Here is a 23,863-nt window from a genome sequence, read left to right as displayed (position 1 = left end):
CAGCACATAACTTCGGTGTATGAGCTTATGTTCGATACGCTCTCGCCGGTTTGCTTCTCATGCGACTGGCTGGCTCTTGCCACCCGTCCTGTTTATGTACCGCAGTGGCATGGATGTGTGCCAGCGGTGATTGGGGGACTGGCTTTTTTGTGTACTTTCGCCCTTGCTCTCACACGGTTGCACAGTAAAGCTATTGTATACGTTCTCCATACGTGGCGATGTCATGTGAATTATTGAAAGGGAACGTCTAGGTTACCTAAATAACCCCATTTCCCTGAGGGTAGGGAACGAGAAATCACCAACCTCTACCTTACTGTGCCCTAACAAGGCACTCCGTAGGCTCAGCGGAAGTGATAAGGTCAATCACAGCTATTATAGTATTGGGGACGGGCGCCAATCAGTTGCTGATGCATATCTAGCCATTCGGCGGGATTTTAGAGTGACTTTGTGATTGGTCAAGCCTGGGTCAGGCTTCCCCATATGTGGTGATGTCTCATTCCCTCCCCCAGGGACCTAGACGTTATTAGTTTAATCAGAAACATTTTTTCTTTTATCGTCAGTGATTGCTGAACTACGATGGAATATTAGGGACACAATGAGGAAAAAAAATTCTGAGATTTTGAGAATAAAGTCATAATATTACGAGAATAAAGTCGTAATATTACAAGAAAAAAGTCATAATATTACGAGAATAAAGTTGTAATTTTAGGTTACGTGTTATTTAAGAGGAAGAATATCAGATGAAAACCACAAGGACTGTTGACTAATGTGTGGCACGGTACTACACCTGAGACAAACAACAGTTGCCAGAAACATACTCAGACTGTCATTGTATTCAGAAACTTTCACACACGCATCCATACTACTGAAAACTCACACACATACTGTATATGTGAAACGGTCATATAGACACATGTGAAACGCATTCACACACACATACTTGAAATGTTCGTACAGATACACATGGAAACGGGCGCATTTGTACATATGCGTGTGTGAAAGTTTCACATGTGAATATGTGCATGTTTCATATGTGTACGTGTAACAAAAGTCTGAAATATTTCCTAAACGGCCCCTCATACCATTGACTGTCCTCTCGCCCGTTTTGTTGGTTACTAGTAATATAATTTCCTATAAATTATGTTTTTTTTATTCTCATAATATTCTGATTTTTTTTTTTTGTAAAATTATAGCTATAATATACCAGTATTATATACTATATTTATAATACTGTATAACAGTATTATAAATCAGTCCTTGCTAATGGATGGAAAGGGTCTTGCTGGCCTACACAAATCTGGGTTGTGTAAAGGCACCGGCTGCTTAAATAATTCTGCTTTTCAGTATTGCATTGACATTATCCAACCTGCTCTTCCCAGGCCACCAATCAGGGCTGGAATGATAGGCAGGAAGCTGCCAGGCACAAAATTGCTGTCAGGGACTCAGCCCTGCATTGTGTGCTGCAAAAGGAGGAAGAGACCATTGGCTTTGGTGAAGGGACACACTGAAACCAAGTGCTATAGGGCACTTCACTGCCTTCTATGTCAAGTACACATGAATAAGCTCAGGAATTACAAACTTTGGAGGGATCACTTCAGAGAGGAGTAATGTCAGGTAGTAAAGGTATAGTGTGGAAAATTCATTTCCAGTGTGAGGTACAACTGGAAAATATCTCTGTCTGGTTTTTCTGCTTGCTATAAAGGGCTGTGCATTTTACATCCTACAATAAAAAAAAATCATCTTGGTGGATTTCAATAATGACCTCATTGAAGAGAGCCATAATATTGCTATTGTATACTACTTGTATACATGTACATTTTAAGGGTTTGGAATGAGTGCAAGTGATTTATCAGGGTTTTGACAACTTCTCCCACTGAAGACAGAGAGAGGGCTATTTACTGAATTAAGGTTGCTACAGTGATCTCAACCCCCTTGTCCCAAACAGGACCTGACCACAACATATAAAAACACACCCTACATTTAGAGAATCCCTTCACCTCATGTCTATTGTTTACAACTCATTCGAGGATGGATATACAGTAGTTCAATCCAAAGGGTACCATGCTGTTGAAGACACCTGACACTATGGTTGAAGCGGGGTCAGATAACATATCTCTACGACCTGTGCTGTAAGCCATCTGGGGACAATTACATTCCAACAGATGTTAGAACAGTTTCCTGTTGTGCCCTTTTGAAACCCATTTTACCTTTGTTTGTATGATTTCTTTTGAATTTATCTTTTTCTCTTAAATTGGTTGGTTATTATTTCTTTGGTTTTGCACTCAGTTCACTTTAGTATGTTATGTATATTTTAATCTCCTATCTCTACAATTCTCATATCTCTTGTATTGCTTTTTACATTTTGTTTTACTTCGTGAAGCACTTTGCGTGGTTCTATGGGTAAAACTCTGTACCAATTGTGACCCAAGAAGATGGGTGGTAATTGAAGGGCTATCGATGTTCAAACCCATGTTCCAGGGAGGTTAAGACAGCATAATCGCTGGCCATCTTCTGTTGCACACTGAAGACCCACCTCTTCAGACTGCATTTCTGTTCCACCTCAATCCCTGCCCCCTAACACCTGCTACCTCTAGGTTTTGATGTTTATTTTATGTGTAGTATTGTGATGTAGTGTACTTGGCTTCCGCTGCATAGACAGGTGTTGCAAGTTAACTTGTGGTAGGACTTGAATGGTGTTGTGCTCACACTCACTGGTCTATGAGTGTGGTTAGGCTAGCCTGACACTGTTGCTCATTTAACTTGAATGGATACAATTATGTTTTATTGTGTTGTGTGGAAGTCGTTCTGGATGAGAGTATCTACTAAATGCACACAATGTAATGTAATGTAATGTCATATAAGCCCAGTCCCTTTCCAGCTGAGAGCAGTCAAACCTGGGCTCCACAGTCCTTAGTTTAAGGCTTATAAAAGGCCTCAGCCATGTGTGGGAAGTTAAGAAAAACTGCAAGTTTCCAGGCCACTGTGCTCTGAACAGGTGCCTAGACCCAAATTTGGCAAACCCTTTGCCAAATAGTGAGAGTGCTTGACACTTAAAAGGCAGAAATGTGCTATCTTGAACATTGAAATGTGCATGTTTGTGGCACACTTCAATCAGCACCATTGTTGATGGACAAGCACCATTGTTGATGTGTAAGGTTGCACTGTGGATTTTTTTTACCAAGGAAATTCTGTGTTTGACTTTGTGGGGATGACTACCTGCTAGACTATCTGTGTCTTGTCCTGCATCTGTTCTTCAGCTACTCTTTTGCCTGTTCCCAGTGTGTGTTGCTGGTAAGCAGCCTCGCTTCCCAGGGGGCTTGTTAGGGACAGTCCCCTCTGTTAGTTTTTGTCCTTTCTTTGCTTTGTCAGTGCTGTATAGGTATATTTTTTCATTTCTTTTTTGCTTTTGCTCTCCATTAAATGCCCTTGGGTGGCCATACTTGCTGTGTTTGGCTGCATATTATTGTACATGCCACACCTTTCCCTGTGGCCTATGTTCTGTGGTGTCACAAAAGATTGTATTACTATTACTATTATTGTATTCCTATTATTACAGGTAACAGAGTTAATTAGATGTTTGTTGGAACATGAGAAGGCTCAGTTGTTTCAAAGAATAACTTTTGGCAGGTGGAAGGAGAAGCTTAGAAAAGCTTCATTACAACATCATATTTCCTCAGTATACAAATCCACTTTATTACAAAGTACATAAGAGTCAAAATCGGAGTTGATAGTTGTGTGTATTGTGTGTGCCTTTTTGATCGGATAAGGGGCCTGAGAGCTCCTGGGTGAGTGGAAGGGACCGCAGGGATTGGAAATGTGTTCTTATTCCATTTTGGCAGTAGAGCAAATGGAATACAGCAGTGACTCCTCCGCCTGCTGCTGGCAATGCAGTCATCATGATTCAAAGCTAAGAAACACCCTCCCCAGGCACGCTAAGAAACTGGGTTTTTTTCAAGTTCAGTGGACTTCCTTTTAGCTTACCAAAAGCACTGTGCAAAAACAATTCACTTTCCGATCAATACCAGTGACTGACAGTGACATGAAAAAGTATTTGCCCCCTTCTTGATATTCTATTATTGCCTATTTGGAGCACTGAACGGTTTCAGATTTTCAAACAAAATGTAACATTGCACAAAGGGAGCCTGAGTAAACACAAAACACAATATTTTATATTTTATTTTGTTCCTTCAGTGAAAATAGTTAACATACACCCATATCACCCCTGTATAATAAATGCCCCTTAAACCTAATATCTGGTTGGACCACCCTTAGCGGTAATAACTGCAACTAAACGCTTCCTATAATTTGATATGAGCCTTGCACATCTCTGTGGAGGAATCTTGGCTCACTCTTCTTTGCAGAACTGCTTTAACTTTGACAGATTGGTAGGTCTTCAAGTAGAGGTCGACCAATATGGGTTTTTCTCTGGCCGATGCTGATCTTTAGAAATCACAGCAGCCGATGACTGATATATGATTTTTTTGGCCGATATGTTTGGCCAATTTTCTTTTTTTTTCCTTCATCTGATAAAATATAACAGTTAAGTAATAAGAAGTGATACAGAAAATTGCTTAAATTAAACATTTATTGAACAACACTTATGGTCTGCCTCTCCAATCTGCATTTTCTGTCTGCTTTGCAGTGCACTTGTATATTTTAAATAAAAGTAATTTATACAGTAAATATTAAATACATAAAACAGGTAATCAAAAATCTAGACTTTGTCCAAACTTTGTCCAAACTTTTGGATGAAAAAAAAGTTTCAGTGCACAAAAACTTACATAAATAAAATAAATAAACAAGAGTTATAGCAAGAGTGATAGCAAAAAAAAAAAAAAAAAAGTTTACTCATATTACACAGCCTGCTGCTCATATCTGCTTAAGAGTACATGGGCCACGAGCGATGACGTCATGGAGGTTAAGTAGGACCCACAGACACATATAATGAGGAAAGTTAGGTGCACTTTTTAGCCAGAAGTTTCGACAAAATTGCACTGGTTTCTACTTTCACATGCAAATGACTTGCTGCACTTATGATAAGCATGGTCAGCATCAATTCTTATGGAAGCCCGTTTCCACCACTTCAAAGAAAATACAGGCCACAACTCGTTATTTAGAGATATCCTCTCGTTAATAGAGATGAGATAGTATCTCATTATTTAGAGATAATATGTAGTTATTTTGAGATAGTATGTCATTATTTACAGATAGTATCTCATTATTTCGAGATAGTAGGCTAATTCGAAATTGAGATGTTTCTGATCTCGGGCGGTCAGTCGTCAACAGCAGAGGAGACTAGTGAACAATTAGGCTAGAACAGGGGTCTCCAACACATTGCTCACGAGCTATCGGTAGCTCACTGCCTGAGTAGCTCGCCAAAAGGTTCAAAGATTATGTACAAAAAAATCCAACAACAAATAAATGCACCCTGGAAAGCTCTTCTGATTTCAATCAAATCAAATACACAGATGTCCCACCCCCCTCCAACACAAAATGATATCAGCTGTCAATCAAATAAGATACGCTACTGTCAAGTTTGTCAACACGTCAGTTATGCTGTAGGCTAACTACTGAGGTAGCTACTGAGCTAAAGCAAGTTTGGTGGTGTTAGCAAGCCAGTTTGGCTTATAAAATAGCCAGATTTATGATGAACAAAGAAAGTGGGCAGGCCAAGAAAAAGCGGAAAATATACTATTTCCATGAGGAATGGGAACGCGAGTTTTTTTTTCTCACAAATGTGTAGGACAAGTGTGTGTGCCTCATGCGGTACAAACGTTTCAGTCGGTAAAAGATGCAACGTTCAGCACCACTTCAGGGACATTCTAAAACTCTTAACGTGAAAAGGCTTAACGTGGCTTAATGTTTCCAAAACAGCGATCAATGGTCACCAAATTTCTCTCGGACAACACTTTCACCTGTCAAAAAATCAAAACCGAAATCCTATGAGTATGGATGTTTTCTTACGTTAAGCATTTTCCTCTCCATCGACGCCCATTATATGGAAAAGGCTTAACGTGGCTTAATGTTCCAAAATAGCGTCCAATAATCACCAAATTTGTCTGACATCTCACGCCATAAACACGTAGTAATGTTTTCTATGTTGTCTATGACTTTGATTTGAATTTAAGATGTTTTGATATATTATGTGAGCTTGACACATTGAAATTTGAAACATATGGATATAGATATTTGACATGCTACTGATGTGAATTTAAGATGTTTTTGATCCAAAATGTGAGCTTTGGATATCGACATTTGATACATGTATATACAAAAAGTAGCTTAATTCAGCTGGTTAATGTGAGTGTTTTGATATATTACTCACACTTATTCACATAATGTAAGACATGAGTAGCTCACTTTTTCAAAGTAGCTCTCAGCTGAAAAAAGGTTGGAGGCCCCTGGCCTAGAACAATAATGGATTCAATCATTGAGAGCTATTTTAGATGTGGATTCACAAATCGTGAAATTCTAGGGCTTTTAGATGACATACATAGTATGAAAATAAGCCTCCGACCCTAGAAAGAATGCTACAAGATCCACTGACATTATGGTAGACACACTGACATTGTCGTGACAAAAGTCAATGTACTGTATGTCATCTCGGTATTTCAGAGTTCAGAGAGACTATAAATGATATTGACAGCTACGTTTTATTCAAACGGAATCTCTGGATGGCTATGTGTCTCGCACCCTTCTCTGCTGTTTACCGTAAGCGGCACCAGAGATTATTATTGACATATCTTTCCATTTGTCACACTTTTATGTACTTGCTCAAACCATGTCAAATACAAAGCTGCAAGGTCTATCTGGTCCACACCAAATGGCCCACAGGAACTGTCGTAGAACAAAGTCGTCACCATAGCAATGCAAATCGTACCAAATGGTCCATGGAAACTGCCCTAGAACAGTCATCACCGTGTCAATGTGGACCACACCAAATGGTCCACAGGGACTGACTTCGAACAAAGGGTACCACTATATCAATGCTTGTAGTTCACTGTCATGCTACTCTGTTTAAATGCAATCAACAACTGTTGAGGCGTCACCTAATCACCCCTGGGTATTTATGCCAGTGCTCATCTAAGCCTAGACAGTGTTAGCGCAGTTCGGGTGCTGTTCATGTGCATAACATTGACTCCTGGGAATAAACCTCATCTCTGCAAGACCTGTCTCACCTGACTGTGAAGTAGAATCTAACACTGCTCTTCCATGAAGTCCATTTTTGCATAGTCTCTTTCTTATTTTTGAGTCATGAACACTGACCTTAGGTGATGCTAGAGAGGCCTGCAGTTCTTTGGAAGTGCCGCTGTTCCCTTGGAGAAATTTTGGCAGGTCAGCCACTCATGGGAATATTAAACATTACTGCAAGTCTTCTGAATTTGGAGATAATGGCTCACACTGCGTTTGGTGGAGTCCAAGAACCTTATAAATGGTTTTCTAACCATTTCCAGACTGATATATCTCAACAACTTTTTTTTCTTCAGTTTTTCTGGAATATCCTGTAATTGTGGCATTGTGTGTCTGTAGAAGCTTTGTGGTGGCTACTTCTCTCTGATGGTAAGTTTCAATATATATGAACTTCCAGTGTGTGATAACCCAAGATGGCAGTATTAAAGAGTTACTCTCTTTCCCTGAGTACACTTTGCTATTAATATCCAACCGTAATAAAGATTGTTGCTGATATACTACTGTGTGGTCTCCAGCAAAGAAAAAAGAGAAATCTCTAACTGAGCTCGAGACAGAAATTCTCTGATGGCACGGATCAACTCAGTGTTAATTTCGTTGACGAAAACTGTGATGAAAAATGTTCGTCAACGAACCTTTTTCCATGACGAAAATGAGATGATAACGAAATAAAAATGCACGTTTGGAAATAAAAACTGTGATATATATATTATATACATATATTACAATTTTCGTTGACAAATAATAATGAAACGATAATGTCAGAGACAGACGAATGTACAAGCAATTTAGCTACCATTAATTAATTAATTAATTGATTGGATCATTTATTAATTAATTACATGCAGTCACTCACTTTACAAGATATGCATAACTGAGTACTGCATGCTTATGATTGATATACAGGTCCAGGTCATGCTGCATGAAGGAAAAAATAGCCGATTTATGGAGAAATTGTATCTATATCACTAATGCTATTGACAATAAAATACAATGCAGAATGTGCGGGTACGAAATCGGTGGGAAAAACAGTACATACATCGAGGCAGTTGAAGGCGCACCAACCAGAAATATATGCTAGTGTAACCTGGGTAGGCTGTCCTCTTACTTTACGTGGTTTAGGTAATTGGGGGTGTGGTAGCTTACGTATCGCCACTTAGCTTACCATATTTAAGTTGCGTATATCTGCCTGTTTAGCGACCCTCCTTCTGCTTCCGGATCTGTGCATCATCCGTTTCCTGTCTGTACAGTGGTGTTGGACCGCACACTGTCAGCTGTCCTGTGCTTACCAGGTAATCTTTACCCTATCTGGTGTATAGGTAGGTATAGTTCATAGCGGCGTTAAACAGGAAGCACATGTGGGTATGTCAACACATGTATTATTAACCCAATGCTTTTATGTTTGTTCAGAGTATCGGTCGGCCAGTGCTGGACCCATAGTTTGCCTCTGTCTGTGAGCTCTTGGGGGTAGTGTCTCCTGCTGTGTTTAGTCGAGGTAATGATTCATGGCGTAAATTCGTCTCTCCAGCATTTACGGTAATTCCTGTGTTTATAATGCGTGCGACGATGCGGAGTTGATTGTTGTGTCCTTGTGTTTTAGGTTGTCCCCTCCTGCAACACTAGCTGCTGTTTTGCCTCTAGATAGTTCCGCCCTCTGCGGAGTGGGCTAGGTTAGACGGCGGGAACTTCTAGTGTTTTATGTGTGTTGTGGCGTGTTCCTACACGCAATCCAACTCAAACCAACTGGTCGTAGGTAGTTTTAACTGCTTGTTTTTAGAACGGTTTTAGTATAGTGGGCAAGGAGCTGTTTGGTGGGGCGGTTAGCATATTGGTATTCCCCTTCACTGTGAGTCTTAATGCTAACTGCACTTTATCACGTAGGCACGTATTTGCGGTTTGAGAGTGAATGAGAGAGCACTTGGGTGAGTGTCTTTCACATGAGGGTATCCCTAGGGGCGAGTATACTTCTCCCCAACCAGCTCTTAGCCCAATTTTAATAGTATAGTATTTTTATATATTTAAACTGTGTAATGGTGGAATGTATTTAAATAAATTGACTTTTTAAATTTACTGTGCTTCCCAGAATCACGTCTCTGTCTTATCCTTATAGAAGAACTGGAGGGAACCCTTACTTGTGGCGCAGGTGTACACTTGGGGTTTACATACATAAAACTGTTTACTTGGGCGAAACTCCCAACGTGGCGTACTTGAGCATTGCCTGTGCCCCACACATGGTTACAATAGGGTAAGTTCTATAGCTATCAAAATCAACTTAAAGGCTTGACTGTTAGCTAAAAGCAGATGGCTGTCTTTTCTTGTTCACTCGACTTGTTAACGTTAATTGTGCATATCGGTAAGTACGTTGTTTGGCTGCAGGATAAATGTTAACATTACATGAACAACCTACTAAGTCAATGTTCCTTGTATTACCTAGCTAGCTGGACTGCTCCTTGATTCGGACTGCCCTTCCCCGCTATACAGCATAATCTAAACAGCTCACTCTCGTTCTTGCCATTCGGTGTTGGCAAGTTAGCAAGCTTATAACTAGTATATCCAGCAATGCTAGTGTTGTTCTGAGCTAGGTCCTACACTGTAAGACAAAGTCAGTGGAAATATTGTCTCTTTTCACTTTGTCGTTAAGAACAGTATTGCAAATGAAGCAGTGGCCAATATGTGTTACTTGTGTTAGTGTTTAGGTTATCTTGCCAGTGCAATAGCGATCGTTGGCGTTGTTTACAGGTCAGCTAGTGTACAGTTTCCTATTATGCTTGTGTCATAGAGATATTGTAAAATTATAACCATTATGATCTTCGATTGTTTTTATGTACCATGTAAATATTATGCTAGTTAGGTTTTATTACTGTGTCTTCCATTCACGATAATCCTAGTCTGAATGTGGTAACCGCAAGTGAGAAGCACCGCTCTGACAATAGCCTGCCTGAGTTTTGCTTGACTCAGTTCTGGGTTGAGACTACTGCTAATGCTGTGTTCCAGATGCACAGTGACAATGCCCTTATCACTGTCTCGTGTCCTTTATTTGTCCAGCACTTTAGTATGTCCTTGATGGTCATTTGCACTACTATTCCAAACATATAAGTGACTTAATTATACTATATTTGCCCTGATTTTGTCTTGCATTGTGGGTAGGTTATATGCTCTGAGTATACTGTAATTCATTACAACCGAGTGAAAAAGAATATTTTTAAATTAAATAAATGTCAGATTTATTTGATAGACAGCCAAAGAATAAGTCATATTCCTTCCACAGTGCAAAAGACGCATATTACATCTTTATTCAGAATACAGTGCATGACACAACCTTTCTGGATGTAACTGTATTATTAAATGCATCAAGTTTAGGCTACAGCTGGGAGTCCCTGGCCCTGAGAAGAAAACCTAATGAATGTATCTGGTTTAAGAACATCTGTGTGTTTGATGAAAGGTCACCGTAATGATTTAACTTAAAAAAATGCAAATTGACTAAAACATGACAAAAATGCATTTGCCTGAGATTAGACAATCTTCTATAGTTTTCGTTGACTAAAACTAATAATTTAAAAGACTAAAATGTGACAAAAACTAATATGCATTTTAGTCAAAACACTAAGAGTTAATCAAAATCAGCTGCCAAAATTAACACTGGATCAACTCCGACTCTTCCAAGATTTCTCCAAGGAAACTGCTCAACGACGGAAGGCTTATCAACCGATCCGATGGCAGTTGATGATCACTCCATCCCATCCTTCCTCCTTTTTCCTGCCACTTTGAAGGTGGTACAACAGGGCAGTGTGTCTTACTACGTTACTACAGAGGATGCGGAGAGACCGCTGGAAAAGTTGGTTGGGCCTGCTGGCAGCGGAGACATGGCCACATAGAAGTTGAAGCAGTGGCTCATATGTTCTACTCCAACCAGTTGGAGTTGAAAAGATGCGCAGTGTGAGGACTATTAAATCCTGCAGTGTGGGAAAAGGGTAGGCTGAATGTTTTCTATTATTATTGTTATCAGGTTATTAAGCCCTAGCCTGCTTTATTTTTCTTAGTTTATCATACTGAAGGCCATTTGGTGTAAGATCTTTAAGATGGTCCCTTAGATACGGTTATAATTCTGTATTTGTGTGGTTTATAGTATAGTTAAATTTTATACAGGATTTTGTACTCCGGGACATGGTCTCTTGGTCTTGTCATAACGCACACTAAAGGACTCTTTATTTGTTGCCAGCAATCGTGGGTGAGTAGTGGTTCTCGCTCTCCCATGGCAGCAGGCATTTTTTTTCTTTATTTCATCTCATTTTTCTGACTTTCCGTGTTCTTTTTGATACACTGGGTTTTCACAGTTATGTAGTTTATTATACGGATGTAGTGCTGTGTAATGGGTGCAGTCTTCTCTACAAATCTTGTGTTAGAGAGATTAGACCTACGGGCAGGGAGAGAGTTGGTTTGCTTGGCTGGGTGTTTTACCTTCCTTGATGTGCGATGTTAAAGTGGTGCCTTGGAATTTACGTGGCCTAAATATTTCGGTGAAGGGAATTAAATGTGTTGACTGGCTACATTGTTAAAATATTGATGTGGCTCTACTTCAGGAGATGCATGTTAAGGAAGTTGATGTTTACAGAGTTCAAAACGAGCATTATAAGATTGCGTGCTTCTCTTGTGCTTCGTCAAAATCTAAAGGAGTTTTTATCCTTGTTAGAAGAAAATTAGATATGGTCATTCATAAGGTTGAATCAGATAAAGATGGTCGTTTTACATACGCACTGGCCACGGTAATGCATTGGAATATTTCGCTTCGCTCTATGCACCAACTCCATTTGATCCAACATTTCTCAGTGAGATTGCCTCCTCACTTATACATTTAAGAGATTGTTGTTTTCTAGTGGGTGGGGACTTTAACGCTGTTGTTGATAATGATTTAGATAGATCTCCTAAATCAGTCGTCTCTAATGCAGATGTAGCAATGAAGGCTTTCATGAGGGACTATAGCTTATGGGATACCTGACGTTTATTGAATCCCCAGACAAAGGATTTTACTTTTTTCGGGTAGGTACAAGGTATATTTCCGTATTGATTACAACTTAATCTCCCCATCTCCCCATTCAATTTGTAAAGCTGATATCTCTGCTATAATTATTTCTGACCATGGGCCATGATTCAACCTAGACTTTCCTTGTTGAAGAGATGGAAATTTAATGCCTATCTTTTACAGAACACAGAATTCATTCACCGTTTTCGACAGGGACTAGTGGATTTTTAACAGTTGAATTCTGATTCCACTGATAAGCTCCCAGAGTGTTTGAGGGTTACTAAATGTTTTATACAAGGTAACTGTACATCATTTGCTTCACATCTTAACTCATCTTGTAATAAGAAAATTACTGAATTGGAACAGACTATCCTAAATCTCAGAATGCTCAGAAATGCAGTTTCTCTGACAGTGTAGCTGAGGAGCTGTCTTTTGTGAGGAGTACTTACAAGGAACTTGGAACGCAGCTCTTGATGTACAAACTACACAAAGCCAAGACTTTATATTATGAATGTGCAGATTGCATGAGCAGACCACTTGCTCTGAGACTAAAGAATTGTGAAAATCAGTCTTCTATGGAAGACTTCTGGTGGAACTGGAAATGTCATTCGCAAACCTTCAGCCATGAACAAAATTTTTCTTGATTTTTACATGAATCTATACACATCAGAGGTGTCTGACATTTATGAAGAGGTTTCTTTGTTTTTACAACATCTAGCTTTACCTACGCTTACGAATGACCAAAAAGAGTTGTTAAAAGCCCCTTTGACCCTTACGGAATTACATAATGCAGTTAAGTTGTTGAGCAAACCTAAGTCCCCAGGCCTTGATGGTATCCAACCAGAGTTATTAGAGTTTTGGGATCTGGTGGGTCCTTTAATTAAGAACTCTATTGATTATACAGTACAATATGGTTCTTTTCACCATGATCAAAAAACGTCCTTAATCTCTCATTCTAAAGAAAGGCAAGGACCCTCTTCAATGCTCCAGCTATAGACCTGTGAGTCTTATTTTTTTTTTTCTTTTCATTTTTTTTTTTTTATTCAACAACAACAACTACAAAAAACAAAGAGCAAAGGGAAGCAATGAAGAAAAAGAGAGGGAAAAAAAGGAAAAACAAAAAACAAACAAAAAAACAAAACCATAATAACATTTAATAAATACATAAATAAAATGAATACATCATTCTTTCTATATATGTATTTACGTTTAAAGGTTGAGGCATAAAGCATAACAAGACTGACAAGATGTGATGGGGCAGGACAGACAAGACCAGACTGGTGGGACAAACTGCACACTGTGTTTTCATGTAGGTTTGTTGGAACAGAAAGAAAAGAGAAAAATATATAAGAAAGGAAAAAAAATATACAAATAAATAAAAATTAAAAAGAATAGTAATGTTAAGGGTCATTTGTGGAGAGAGGATTCAGCCTTGAAGGTATTGTAGAAAAGGGGACCAGTTATCTTAATAGGATTTAATGTTGTTTTTCAAAGATGCGGTAAGTTTTTCTAGATTTGAATGGTCTATTAGTAGATTGAGCCAGTGAGCTATGGATATCTTGGTTCTGTCTTTCCAGTTCAGTAATATGGTCTTTTTGGCGATGGTTAGTGATATTAATATGAATGATTTGAGATGTAGTGTAGAGACATCGCCAAGTAAAGCTATGGTGGGGCATAAGGGGATGCTGAGGCTAAGGATCTCAGCCTGCTCAAGACCTCTGACCAAAAGTTTTGGACATGTGGGCAGAGCCAGAGGGCATGGAAGTAATCATCTATTGAGGCTGAACAATATGAACATGTATTACTTTGGCTAAAGCCCATGCGGTAAAGATTGTGGGTAGTAACGTGTGTTCTATGGAGGACTTTATACTGTATAAGCTGGGTTTTGGAATTACATGTCATAGAGAATGAGTTATTGCATATGCTTTGCCAATTAACATCTGTTGGTAGGTTGTTTATGTCTATGGTCCACTTGTCTATAGGGATTGATATAGTGCTGTCTTTAGATGCTAGGAGTTTGTATATTTGGGATAACATTTTTTTAGGTTTGAGTGATTGTAACTTTAAATAGAGGGGAGGGCTGTGATTATTAAAATTCCTAGTGTTTTTTTTATGACTTCTTTTAACTGGATATACTGGAAGTAGCAGTGGTCCGGTATGTTATATTTTTTTTGGATGTGGTCGAAGGTCATGAGCAAGCCATCATCGAGTAACTGTCCCAGGCTGGTCACTCCTCTCTTATTCCAGGTTGAGAAGAAAAAGGATTTGTTATTGATTAAAAACATGGGGTTATGCCATAATGGAGTATGGATAGATGCTGAGAGGCTGTAATGGAGAATTTCATTTGACTTCCACCAAGCAGTTAGGGTGGTGCTGATAGTGTTGTTGTTTTTGTAACAAGTGTGTGTTTTTATGGATTTATCTATAAATGGGAGATTTTTGATGTTCAATTCTTGAGCTAAAGTGTTTTCGATATCTAGCCAAGGTGGATTGGTGTTATTTGTCCAGTGGCGGATATACTGTAATTGGTGTGAGAGGAAATAGTAAAAGAAATTTGGGGTCCCGAGTCCTCCGTATTGTTTGAGCTTTTGGAGGGTGGAGAGTTTAATTCATGGTTTTTGGTGTTTCCAGTAAAATCTAGTGACTGTACTATTGAGAGAGGAGAACCAGCCCAGGGGAGGGGTGACAGGGGTCATGGCAAAGAGGTCGTTTATTTTTGGGAGGATGTTCATTTTAACGGTTGAAATTCAGCCAATTAGAGAGAGTGGTAATTTATTCCATCTTTCCAAATTGTCTTTTATTTCTTGTAGTAGGGGGGTATAGTTAAGTTTGAATAATTCCTTTAAATTTGGAGAAATGTGGATTCCAAGGTATGTAATAGATTTTGCTGTTCATTTAAAGAGGGGGACCCCAGCCTCAGCATCCCAGTTGAATTTGGGTATAGGCAGTATCTCTGATTTTTGTCCAGTTGATGGAGTAGCCAGACACCCTACTATAATTACTGATCAGATTATGGACTGCTGGAAGTGAGGATGAGGGGTTTGTAATTTATAACAGAATGTCATCGGCATACAGACTGATTTTATGGTGGTGTGAGTTTGATTGGATGCCTGAGATACGGTCACATTGCCTAATGGAAGCAGCCAGGGGTTCAATGAAAAGTGCAAACAGTAGTGGGGATAGAGGGCATCCTTGTCTAGTACCTCTTTGTAACTGAAATGGTTTTGATATAAGTCCATTGGTTATAACAGATGCAGTGGGTGAGTTGTACAGTGTTTTAATCCAATTGGTGAAATATGACTGGAATCCAAAATGATTAAGGGAGGTGAAGAGAAAGGACCAATCTACCTGTGAGTCTTATTAATTCGGATCTTAAAATTTATGCAAAGGCTTTAGGATGTTAGGATTTAGCGCCTAACGTCAGTAAACCAATCAGCGGAGCTGACTGTGCTGGTGAACACCCAATCAGAGTTTTTGGCGGGGGGGGGGGGGGGGCGGTTTAATCAATGGTGTCATGCAAGAATCTTGTCTTATGTCATTAGTCATACAGCAAGGATAAGAATTGTCGTGGTTAGTCAAATGTTTTTTTTTTTTTTTTTTTTTTTTTTTTTGTTGGAAGCTAGCTTTGTTAATTGCTAATAAAAGCCACAATGGAAACAGCGGACATTGTCCATGTTTTATTAAATACACAATTTCACTTGTTGGACTATAGTGAGAATGTTCGGGTCAAAGCAGCAGGCAGACCAGTTCCAAAAATCGAGATAACCAAACCAAATGGTAAGGTCAGTTTGTTCAACACCACATGGTATGGGAAATACCCATGGCTCACTGGCAGCTTAACAGTGAATGACCTGAACTCCTACGCTCGCTTCGAGGTCAGCAGCTCGAGCGGTCACAATGACGGCACAGCTAGCATGGCTACTAGTGCCTGCACAACACCAAAGCTCGAGCCGATGGCAGAAGAGCGCCCACTCTGTCTCGGAAGACGTTAGAAGAGTTCTACGTCGTGTGAACTGCAGGAAAGCCACGGGACCGGATGGTATACCAGGGAGAGTGCTGAAATCCTGTGCTGACCAGCTAGCTCCGGTGTTTACCGATATCTTCAACATGTCCCTAGTACACTGCATCGTCCCTACATGCTTCAAACGTTCTATCATTCCTGTGCCGAAAAAGGCAAACCCAGCCGGCTTAAACGACTATCGCCCAGTAGCACTGACATCAGTGGCGATGAAGTGCTTTGAGAGGCTGGTGAAAGACTACATCTGCTCATCTCTTCCAAAATCTCTGGACCCTATGCAGTTTGCATACCGCTCAAGTAGAAGTACAGATGACGCCATATCACATGTTCTCCACACCACTCTTTCCCACCTGGACACTGGTAAAGGGAACTATGCTAGACTGCCGTTCATCGACTACAGTTCCGCATTTAATACCATAACCCCCTCCAGACTAGTCTCTAAACTCAGTGATCTGGGGCTAAGTCCGTCACTATGCTCCTGGGTCTTGAGTTTCCTGACCAACAGACTGCAAGCAGTAAAGATTGGACAGCACTACTCCAGAACCATCACTCTTAACACTGGTGTCCACCAAGGCTGCATCCTGAGTCCCCTGCCCTACTCCCTCTACATGCATGACTGCTTGGCCCGCCACAGCTCCAACACCATTGTGAAATTTGCAGACGACACGGTGGTGGTGGGGCTGATCCATAACAACGATGAGGCAGCCTACATGGAAGAGGTAGCAGAACTGTCAGCGTGGTGCAAGGAGAACAACCTAGACAGGAAATGGTTGACTTCAGGAGGGAGAAGCAGCACCCCCAGTACGCACCACTCAAGATCTATGGGACCCCAGTGGAAAGAGTAAGCAGCTACAAGTACCTAAGAGTACTAATCTCTGAGGACTTGTCCTGGTTGGAACATATTTCCACGGTGGTGAAGAAGGCTAGGCAGCGCCTGTACCACCTCAGATGGCTGCGGAAATTCAAAATCTCCACAGCTCTACAAGCAGCCTTTTACTCAGCCACCATAGTCTGTGGTTACCGGGAGCATCAGTCTGGTACGGGAGCAGCAGCTCCCAGGACAGGAGGGACTTAAGCAGGGTGGTCCGTTGTGCCAAACGCATTACCAGGACTGCATTACCTGACCTCCAGGACATCACATCAGGCGATGCAGGTCCAGGGCACAATGGATTATCAAAGACATTCACCATCCCAACCAGAAACTGTTTCAGTGGCTACCTTCAGGGAAGCGGCTCCGCTCACTGATGGCCAGGACTGAGTGCTTCAGAAGAAGCTTCTTTCCCCAGGCCATACGGACAATAAACACCACCGCTTAGACACTTATTCTATATTTTATATAGAACCCAGCAAGACACTTTATATTTCCATGTTGCACAGGCCATATGGACAGTGCACATTCCTTTTACACCTGCACTGTCTTGTTTGCACTTAGTTTTACTGCTTTCTGCTGCTCATCATGTTATCTCACTGTATAACATGAATGTCACATTATATCCTCAGGACACTTCATCTGCTCTGTACATAGTATCTGTTGTGTAATTAGTGTATATTCCTTATTCTTTCATACTTTCTTCTATTTTATATTTCTTTTTTTATTTATCTCTACTGGTGTGTTGTGTATCACTTATTTGCACAGTTGGAGTGTTGCAATTACATTTCATGGCTGAGGTACTCTGTACAACATGCATGTGACAAATAAAGCTACTTCTACTTTTTCTACTTCTATGAACAACTGTTTGTATTGCTGGACTTGCCTGCTAATGGGGAAATCTCAAACATGGTCTGTTCAGGGATTTAATGGTATAAAGAATTTGGATGGGGCAACAAAATGCCACGTTAAATGTAAATGTTGGTGCTGCAGTTTGGCATCCTGCCCAGCAATTTCAATCAATCAAGTTGTGGATGAGGGTGTATGGTTGCAAACGGCTCAGCACAATGCAAAAGTGCACCGTAATAGAGATACTCTGAAGAGCCTGGTTGATGCCACTGCTTATCTGGACATGCAAAAATTGGCATTCAGGGGGCATATCAAGGGGGCCAGTTCAGACAACAAAGGATACTATAGAGAGCTAGCAGAGGTGATTGTACAATATGATTTACTCGCAGAGCATTTGCAGTCTTCATCTGTGTCTAAAACCATACAAAACAATTTGATTTCAGCAATAGCCACCTCAATTAAAAGCGAAATCAAGCGGGAATTAGACGTGGCTCCATTCTTCTCTTGGCAGATTGATGAAACCACAGACATAAGCTGTCATTCACAGCTCAGTCCTCATCAGATATGTAGACCATCAGGGGACTATTCAGGAACGTTTTCTGGTTTTTTTTCAATGTGTCGAATGGGCAAGATGCACAGACGTCGTTCGAGTTTGTCCAGGCCGAGATGTCAGGGTACAATTTTGCAGAGAAACTCATTGCACAAACTTTTGATGGTGCTGCAGTGATGGCCTCAGATCTTAATGGTTTGCAGGCTAAAGTAAGAGAAGTGGCTCCTAGTGCTTTGCCCATCGCCTGAATCTTGTCTTGAGTCACGTCTTTTTTTTTTTTTCCAAATCCAGCGAGAGAGTGGCAATGCTTGAGGAATTTGGTTGCGCTAAAATTCCTAGGAATGCTCCAACACGTTCGAATTTCTCATCCAGGTTGGTGAATACAGTTGCCTCTAATTATGACAAACTGGTAGAGACGTTAACTCACATCATTGAACATCCATCTACATGTTTGGCTGATGGATTGAGGGCTTAATTAGACTTTGATTTCATGTTTTTACTTCTTACTTTTGAGGAACTGTTTTCACAAACTGATGTTGTATTTGATATCTTACAACACAAATCAATGGATGTTTCCTTTTGCAAAAGGTGCATAGAAAACCTCATGCAAGTGCTAGATGAGCTAAAATTAGAGAGGGCCTTTGATAAGACATACACTAAAGCTGCCACACTGACAGAGGACCCAGAATTAGCTCATAGGAGGAAAAGGCAGGGCCAGCAGGATCAACATTAGGTCTATAAAACGCTGTATGATTCCATTCACGACAGCATCAGGGCCCAAGTCACTCAGCAATTTCAACATCTTGACCGTTTGCATTTCATGGAGCTTTTAGATTTTGAAAAATTGGACTCTTTCAAAAAAAGAATTCCCAGCTCAGGCACTGGCCAACTTGTCAGAGACATGGCCATCTATTTGACGAGGTGAAATTGAAAGTGGAACTGCAGCATTTTTATAGTGATGCAGAGATCCATTCATCCCAAAAACTGTGATGCAATTAGCTTCATGAAATCCAATGGCCTTAATGAAGCAATGCTTGAGCTGTACAGACTGTGTCTGATTGCCACTATTGGTGCCACCTCTGCAGGGGTTGAGAGAGGTTTTTCATGCCTGAAGCGAATAAAAAGTTATTCTAGAAACACCATGGGACAGGACAGGCTGAAAAATTTAGCCATCATTTCGATTGAAAAGAGGATTCTCAAGTCTCTTCAATGAAATCCTCATTGGTATGACAAAGTCATAGATATCTTCACTACCCAGACAGCCAGGAAAGTCGACTTGCAAATGAATGCCCACACCCTCAGCAATTAGCTTAAACCTAGCACATCCCATTCACTCTAAGACTACAATTTATCAGTTTCAACCAGTATAACAATCTGTTTTTAAATTATAGCAATTTGGCTTTAAAACAACAGAATGCAGCAATTGACCCCTTTTTAGGTATATTTTTATTGGCAAGTACTTTTGGTGTCATCTTCAAATTCATTTTTATAGTATATGGTCATGTGAAGGACAGAGCATAACTGTCATTCCCACTAGCCCTCTGGCTATGCACTATGTAGTTCTGTGGTCTGACCACCCCTTGAATATGTAAGAACTGCTTTCACAGCACAACATTGCCAACTATATCCCAAAAAGACACCAATTAGAATGCTAGCAAGCTTTTATCAGTGCTTACTGTGCTGTTGTATTTTGTCTTTTAGGTAGTTAGGTAGTTGTAGACCAAAACCCCTACTTGCTGTTTTAAATGTTTTACAATGTAAACTTTTACAACCACCAGCCACCACTGGCTAGCTGCAATACAAACAAAACAATAAATGTAAATAGCTAGCTACTATCACATTCCGCTGACAAATACAAATATCACCTCGCAAACAAACACATAGCTAGCTACAATAAAAAACAACATAGAAAGCTATAGTAGATAGCTTACTAGCTAATTTGGCTTTCATGCACTTTCCTCAATTGTCATATTACTAATAGCTATCTAGCTAGCTATCAGACTAATACAGCCTCATCACATCTCTTCTGACCAAATAGTTAATTTTACCACAGACACTGTAAGCAACCTGTTCTGACAACTTTAGTACTGTTAGCTAGCTAGCTACCAAATTAACATTATAGTTAGTAAATGCGCATAGTTACCACTATTAATCTAAATGTTCACTCATGCATAACAAAGGAAAGAATACCTGGACAAACAATTAATAAACCTAACAAGGAACATAAAACATTATATTAGGCTAAACAATTTCACCAACACATCCAGTCTAATCCAAAAGTAACGGAAAGTAATCAAGTTACTTTAATATTGTGATACATGGATTAGGTTACTGATTACATTTTTTAACAGGTAATTAGTAATTGGAATACATTTTTAAAGTAACTCTCCCAACCCTGCCTCCCATCCATCTCTTCAATCCCCTTTAGTTGTTGCCAAAGAGGGTTTAGTATATCTAGGTGTGAAAATTAGACGGTCCCTTGTAGAAATGAGAGCAGAGAACTTTGGTAAGTGTATTGGAGATGACTTACAAAGATGGTCAGTGCTGCATTTATCTCTACACGGTAGAGTATCGGTAATCAAAATTATTGTCCTCCCACATATTAATTTTTTGTTTTCCATGATCCCTTTTGCTCCACCAGCAGATTTGTTTAAGAAAGCTCAGTACATGTGGGGTTATGTGGGGTTACAGGCGGCCTAGGATTCGTTTCTCCACTTTACAGAGACCGAAGGAGTCAGGTGGTCTAGCATTACCAAATCTTGAGCTATACTGTTGGTCCTTCCAATTGTGGGCCATACAGGTTTGGCTCTCTGAGGACTCCCAGGTACCCTGGAGGAATATTGAGACATTGCCCTTTTTTGGTCACCTACTCCACCCAGCTGCTTGTCCAGGCCACCATGCTCTCCCGCTTGGACTACTGCAATGCCCTCCTCACAGGCCTTCCAGCCTGCACCATTCAGCCGCTGCAGCTCATTCAAAACGTAGCTGCTAGGCTGTTCTACAACCTCCCAAAGTTCTCCTGCGTCATCCCTTTGCTGAGATTGCTCCACTGGCTCCTGACCGCAGGATCCGCTTTAAAACCTTGACTCTCACCTTTTCTGCTGCAAAAAAGACTGCCCCGACCTACCTCCAGGACCTCATCCAAACTTACGCACCCGCTTGACAACTTCACTCTGCTACATCCGGACACCTTGCTCCTCCTACCATCAGAACGAAAGACCCACGCTCCTCACAACGTCGTTTTTCAGTCATCGCCCCCAATAATCCTACCTTTATGTCCGATGGTCAACCACTACAGAACCAAGGGTATACATACTCTGGGTGATATATTTGATAATGGCATGCGTTCATTCCAAGACATTAAAGCTGCCTTCTCTCTCCCTAGCCAAACATTCTTCCTTTATTTACAAATTCGTTCTGTACTGCACACATGTAATATTCCTTTAGATGCTCCTTTAGCTACTCATTCTTTAGTAAGTTCTTTGTCAGTGGGTAGGGGGGTGGCATCATACATTTATAATAAATGTATTTTTCATTTCGGGGTGGGGGGGGGGTCGAAACATTTATATATCCTTCTTCCAGTAATTGGGAAATATATTGTAATATTTACATATTCATGCCTGGAAGAATCTTGTAATACGATTTCAGACAGCCCTAAAGTGGACAATACCATTTCCCTTCATTGCAGTGGCTCGTGTCCTCATTAAAGTCTATGCTCCTTTGCGTCACACAAGCCAATGGAGACACTGTAGATTAATGTAAGATAGCTATCTAGCTTGTTTAATACACTTTACATTCTTACCTTCAGAGTTTCTGAATTAGATGTCAAGTGTCTACGGATGAACACTAACATTAGCTAGTTTCTAAGCCTCAAGTTACAGTTTAACTAATGTTACCTAACGTTAGCTAGCTAATGTTAGCTAGCTGATAGTGTGCCCTTTAATTTCCAGTGTTGACTTGGCAATTCATTACCAATATAAAATGACATATTATCTAATGTTAGCTAAAACTGGTGCTCAGTCATGAGTAGTGAGACAATGGCGGATAAGTTGTTGTAGAGGTATGTTTTGACATCAATATAGAGTTTATTATTTAATTTTAATAGTCTTTTGTGTGTCTGTGGTGGTTGAGTTAGTCTTTTTCCTTTTTGATATTAGCTTTTATAATAGGCACCCCCTTTGTTTTCACACAGGAATTCAGGAGTTTTATCTGGTTGGGTAATTGAACAATATTAAAATCCATGTGTGCTGAAGGCTGAGTAATTGTATTTGTTAAGTATATGATTACTTTATTGAATTCAGATTAGATTTCATTCACAGAGTCAACATGAGCAAGAGGAGAGGAGATATTCAGCACTTTTTGGTGCTAAAAAAAGAATAAGTTGAAACTTGTAAGAATTAGGACTTAGAGATGATAATGCAGCCTGTATTTTCTGTGGTTGTCATGCAGGCTTAATACTGAGCAGGATAGTATGGGTGATGATTAGTTTTACATTTATGTGCTGTTGTATTAAGGAAGCAGAGGGAGGTCAGAATGACAGTCAGCAGGCAGGAGGAGGTCAGGAGGACAGTGAGTAGGCAGGACCTAGTAGCAAAAAGGTGAGTTAGAGAGGAGGCTGCATTTAAAGTTGTATGCCATCATTCCAGATATTTTGGCAAATAGTGCTTTCAGAAACGGATGGGATGCACAAAAATCACACCCTACTGTTCTCAACTAATATGCTAGGACTTTTAATAAAGTGTTGGCTACTGACAGTAAAGAAAGCATTACACCATCATGGTTGTCTTGTCCTCAAGTGACCTGACAGCGTTGTGTGGGTCTGTGTTTGAGCAGAAATGATGGTCTGTTGTTGTGTGTGTGTGTGTGTGTGTGTGTGTGTGTGTGTGTCTGACTTACTAGCAGTTTAGCTCTAGAATACTTTGTTGGTGACCCCTGACTACAAAGGTTGTTGTGTGGTACGTGCCCCATGAGCTGGTGTAATGGATTTGATTTATCATCATCTACAGGCTGCAGACATTACATTAAAAGAGCAAGATACTGTAAGGACTGTAAGACTTCAGTTTACTGAAGCACGCACCTGCGCTGTACTGGGTTCCCTTTACGCCCTGGAGAAAAAGTTGACCCCCCCGATTGTCATTGTATAATTCGTACTCTGGATATAACCTCCCCAACCTACTGATGCCTTAGATGCCTTAAAAAAAAAACCAAAAAGACAAGCCCCAGGCAAACTTGACTTAACCCCTGATCTTTTCAGTAGCTAGAAACACCCCTGGTGGAGCCTGCATGGGACAGAGTATGGTGGGGCAATATCTTTTTCTCATCAAAGAACCTGAGTCATCAATTGATTCATTTCAAGGTTATTCACAAGGC

The 23,863-nt window shown here is 40.2% G+C and overlaps 1 protein-coding gene and 1 long non-coding RNA gene across 3 annotated transcripts in view; one reads left to right on the top strand and one right to left on the bottom strand.

The window, feature by feature from the left end:
* LOC118793055 (GDNF family receptor alpha-4-like) overlaps nucleotides 1-23,863 on the bottom strand; it is a 190,168-nt gene that overhangs the window by 69,338 nt on the left and 96,967 nt on the right. The gene's annotated exons all lie outside the window — the stretch shown is intronic.
* Nucleotides 8,116-9,707, top strand: LOC118793426. Of its 2 annotated transcripts, none has more exons than XR_005005657.1 (3): nucleotides 8,116-8,724; nucleotides 9,299-9,433; nucleotides 9,623-9,707. It is a non-coding gene; the product is annotated as an uncharacterized LOC118793426 (long non-coding RNA). The 2 variants fall into 2 exon arrangements; XR_005005658.1 differs by lacking the exon at nucleotides 8,116-8,724 and adding an exon at nucleotides 8,798-9,110.

Source organism: Megalops cyprinoides, chromosome 18 (genome assembly GCF_013368585.1).
Source record: "Megalops cyprinoides isolate fMegCyp1 chromosome 18, fMegCyp1.pri, whole genome shotgun sequence".
Classification (NCBI taxonomy): domain Eukaryota; kingdom Metazoa; phylum Chordata; class Actinopteri; order Elopiformes; family Megalopidae; genus Megalops; species Megalops cyprinoides.
This window is presented reverse-complemented; position numbering and strand designations above follow the sequence as displayed.